This window comes from Salvia splendens, chromosome 9 (assembly GCF_004379255.2).
Source record: "Salvia splendens isolate huo1 chromosome 9, SspV2, whole genome shotgun sequence".
NCBI classification, from domain to species: domain Eukaryota; kingdom Viridiplantae; phylum Streptophyta; class Magnoliopsida; order Lamiales; family Lamiaceae; genus Salvia; species Salvia splendens.
This window is the reverse complement of record NC_056040.1, coordinates 32311336-32315730: the sequence shown is the minus strand read 5'-3', so window position 1 is coordinate 32315730 and position 4395 is coordinate 32311336. Positions and strand designations below refer to the sequence as shown.

At 39.1% G+C, this 4395-nt stretch overlaps 1 long non-coding RNA gene across 1 annotated transcript; it reads left to right on the top strand.

Moving 5' to 3' along the window:
- The first annotated feature begins 2073 nt into the window (after nucleotides 1-2073).
- Nucleotides 2074-3891, top strand: LOC121747503. Its single transcript, XR_006039210.1, has 3 exons — nucleotides 2074-3134; nucleotides 3220-3360; nucleotides 3856-3891. It is a non-coding gene; the product is annotated as an uncharacterized LOC121747503 (long non-coding RNA).
- Nucleotides 3892-4395: the final 504 nt, after the last annotated feature.

Genomic DNA, 4395 nt, shown 5'->3' with positions numbered 1-4395 from the left:
AGAGGAGAATGGTTTTGACAATGTCTTTAAATAGGGTAGGGGAACGAAAAATGCGACCAAACCCGATTTCATTTGTCCGTGGATTGACATCATGGAAATCATGCACAACTCTATCATCTTCCCTTGAGATCCGAAGCATACGTTCAACCTGACTCTACAAAACAAATATATATATATGTATATGAAAATGTCAATAAATAGAGACTTGATCAATTAATGAATAAATCCTCCAATTAATACTTGTATGAAGAGTTGGTCGTGATGCGAAAGCGCATAATGAGAATCAAGTTGAACCGTGACGTAAATGAAGTTAAGGAATGAAGGTTGATGTATGGAAGTAGTGAGAGAAGTGTGATTGGTTAATCGGAGAGGGCGTGAGAGGGTTTTGGTTGAAGGATCCCAATTGTTGGGAGCCATCATAAACCATCCATGGTTGCACACGGCTTTCTCCAGTTTATAATCTTCCCCCACTCGTATTATAAATTTCACATTCCTCCCCATCACCTTCACCTTCACGAGTAAATGCAGCGCTTGAATTCAATAATATGTAATAAAACAAAGTGTAAGAATATAAACTAGCTAGAGATAAAATATCCACACCTCCAATTAATCAGATCCCTCAATCATATCTTCTTCCAATCTTGCCTAGGAAAATACATAACTTTACACATTACTTATTCTTAATTTATTCATAACTAAATAAAATCGAGTGAATATCCTAGTTATGAAATAGGAGTATATATATAACAATCTTTTTGATGAGGCAGGTGATTTTATTCCTTAAAATTCAAATTTCATATAAATATCCTTTCATTTTGCAAATAATGCATTTGAGCAGTGGCGGACGCAGGAATAAAGTTTGGTAGGGGCTTTACTAAAATTTTTCATACTCTCTTTCGTCCATAAAAAATAGTCTCATTTTGCCATTTTTAGATATCGACTAGTCCTTTTTCTAAAAATGGAAAGTTTCTTTCTCATATTTTTATCTACTTTTCTTTCTATCTCTTTTACTTTACCTATTTTTTCTCTTTCTCTTTTACTTTATTAATTTCTCATTAGAACCCGTGCTGTCCACAAATGAGACTATTTTTTTGTTTCGTCATCTCTTATATTTTACTCTCTTCATCTATCTTACTTTATTCCCTCTCCACTTTAACCTTTAACACATCAATTTCTTAAATCATGTACCCAAAAAAAACACCCCAGCTACCTTGTGACGAATGAAGTAAAAATTACAAAAATGCATAAATATCTAATATATAAAATTAATCCAAATTAATCCAGCACAAGTTTAACAACAAGAATAATATAATTCATGTTCTAGTTGTGTTTGTTTTGCTAAAACAATAAATATCTAATACGTATAAATGCATAATGTATTCCCCCGACTTTTTCTACCTTTTTATTTATTCTTGAAAGGACGTCGTTTGTACACCTGAAAATTTTTCGCCTTTGTTTCCTTATTGAGAAAAAAATATACATATTTGGACCTATTAAATTTATTCTTTTACAAGTCCAGCTAATTTTCTTGATGAACCTCATTTGTTCTTTTGGCCCTAATTCAACTTCATTATTTCTTTTCTTTTACAAATCAGCCTAAGTAATTCCCTAATTTTATCGTGTGTTTATTTCACAAATCTGTTTACACACAATCTGCACCCTCTAAAAAAATTAACAGAATCCAGATTGTATATAATATACATATCTTCTTCAATCACATGATCTCTCTCCACGTTCTTTCAGTTTCAAGAAAACCGCCGTCACCCCGATTGAGAAATCCAGCTTTCTACAAATCAGACACCACACACTTTCTCTGTCACGATTGAAATTAAAGATTGAATTTTTACATCTTCAATTGAGGAGAGGGAATGAAGTCACACCGCAAAAATGAGCGAAGACACGAAGAGGAACGACACTGGAGCGGCGGCGCCCTCCGTCGAGGATCGGAAGTCCTCAATCGGATTGAATCCTAGCAAGAAAGTCATCATTAAGAGCGCAGACATGAAGGAGGACATCCAGAAAGAAGCTATTGATATTGCAATTGGCGCGTTTGAGAAGTTTAGTGTAGAGAAGGATGTGGCAGAGCACATAAAGAAGACGTTCGACAAAAAATACTGCCCAATTTGGCATTGCATTGTTGGCAAGAATTTCGGTTCCTATGTAACTCATGAGACGCATCACTTTGTCTACTTCTATTGGACACTAAAGCTGTACTCCTCTTCAAATCTGGCTGATCCATGCAATGACTTGAATTGAGATGGACATTGACGGTTGATGAAAAAGTTAAGATGATTATTTTGGGCTGATCTGGCTGCGGCGGTTCGGGAGGACGACGGCGGTGGCTGCAGTTTTGCATCGCTATCCGAACAGCAGCGGCGCTTGCCGTGAACAACCGAGGCTGGAGAAGCCGAGCAACGGCAGCTCGGGAGATGAACAGCAGCAGGACAGCGGCTGCTCGGCTGAACGGCGGTGACAACAGCAGAGAATGGCGGAGCAGCAACGTCCGTGTTGCAGCGGCGGCTGACCCGGCAGCGACGACGCTGACAGATCTTGGACAGCAGCGGCGCTGTGGAAGAGATGAGGGAAAGATAGGGGAGCGACGACAACGGCAGCGCAACGGAGAGAAGCTAGAGCGAAAGGCGACGGAGGCGGCAAGCTCACCGCCGTGATTTCGGTGGTGACGGCGTGGTGACGTCGCCGGAAAAGAGAGAGTAATGCAAGGTAGTCGCAATTTGGGGAATCCTCCTGATTTTGAATTGGGAGAGATGAGAGGTTGAGAGAGATAATAAGAGAAAGAGAATGAGAGAGAGAGTTAGAGTGTTTGGAGAAGAAGAAGATGACTGTGAAATTGGGGAAGGAAGAGAGAGAGGAGATGATGGAGACGGAGGCGCGGTGGATTCGGCACAAGAACTGGGGCGACGCGAAGGAGATAGAAACGGCAAGGCGCGACGTTTTGGATCAGCGGCTAAGACGAGCAGCGACGGTGCTGTGATGGAGATGGTGAGGAGAAAGGCCAGGGCAGCGACGTGAAACACCTAGAGGACAGCGAAGTGACGAACTCGCTGCTGTGATTACCACAGTTCTGAAATCAGTGAAGAGAGATTATGAATTTCACTCCCTTTTTGGGATTTCACGTAAGTTGAAGTAATGGGATTTGTTTTATTTTAATGTTTGGGACAAATGATTAATTTTAAGAATTGAGCCTATTGTTTTGACAAGGAGGTGGATTGGAATTAATTTGGTTTGGGCCAAATTAATTGAATGGAAGATTTGGGCCGGAGTCCATTAAATCAACGGGTGACTTTACGCACGCTTTTCAAGATTGTGATGGAACACAAGTTAAGGCTTTAAACGAACGAGGTGTGCTTTCTTTTTAAATAAGGACTATGTCCTAAGTATATTTATTTTTGCAAAATATGTTTGTCATGCCATATTTTGTGTTGCTATGAGACCTATCTGAAGTGGCTTTTGCCATGTATGATTAATCGAATTCGGGTCTGACTAGGGAGTGAGTCCCTACTCAGGCTAGTGTACACCCCGTAGATCGTGCGATATCTCTTTGAGTTGGCCGGTCTAGTGGCTTGGAATGTGGCCACATTCCTCGTCATGTATGTTCAGATATGGTATGGTGATGTTGATGATGTTGAGGTTGATGGTGATGATGATGTTGATGTTGTTGAGGTTGATGGTGATGATGATGTTGGTGAAATGTTTTAGTGACCCGGCGCTTACAAAGTTAAAATCCCGAGGTCACTCGTTAATGGCATGATAAATATTTTTATTGAAAATGTTTTCGGCATGAGTCCACTGAGTGCATCAAGTACTCAGCCCTGCATGTGTTTTCCCTATGTGCAGGTTGAGCGGTAACAAGCGCGGTGGCTGTTGAGCATGAAAGTGAAGAAGATACTAAATAAAATTTTATGATTATATTATGTCTTCATACATAATAGTATTCTACTCTCGAATGCTTCCGCTGAATATTGTTTCTTTTGCCAAGTATTGTTGAGATAATATTTGTTTCGAGTTGCTGATTGTTGAAATGATACTCAGATTTTATTTGAGCTATTCTAACTCATTTTGAACTATGGTCGAGTTGTGTTGATTTCCCTCTTTCTTCCCCGCTTCTTTAACCCTCCCCTAGTCGCGATCAATCGTGTTTTCTATCCTTAGAAAATGCAGGCGTGACACATAATTATCTAATACACTGTGATTTTGTAAACTACTTCCTTCATTTCCTAAAAATAGAAATTCTTTACTTTTAGTTTGTTTTCTAAAATAGAATCTCTCCATTAAGTAAATGGATCCCCCGACCTTTTAGTATTAATTTCATTACTTTTTCTATTTTTTTAATAGACTAATTTGGATTAAAACTCGTATTATTTCTAAAAAATTAAT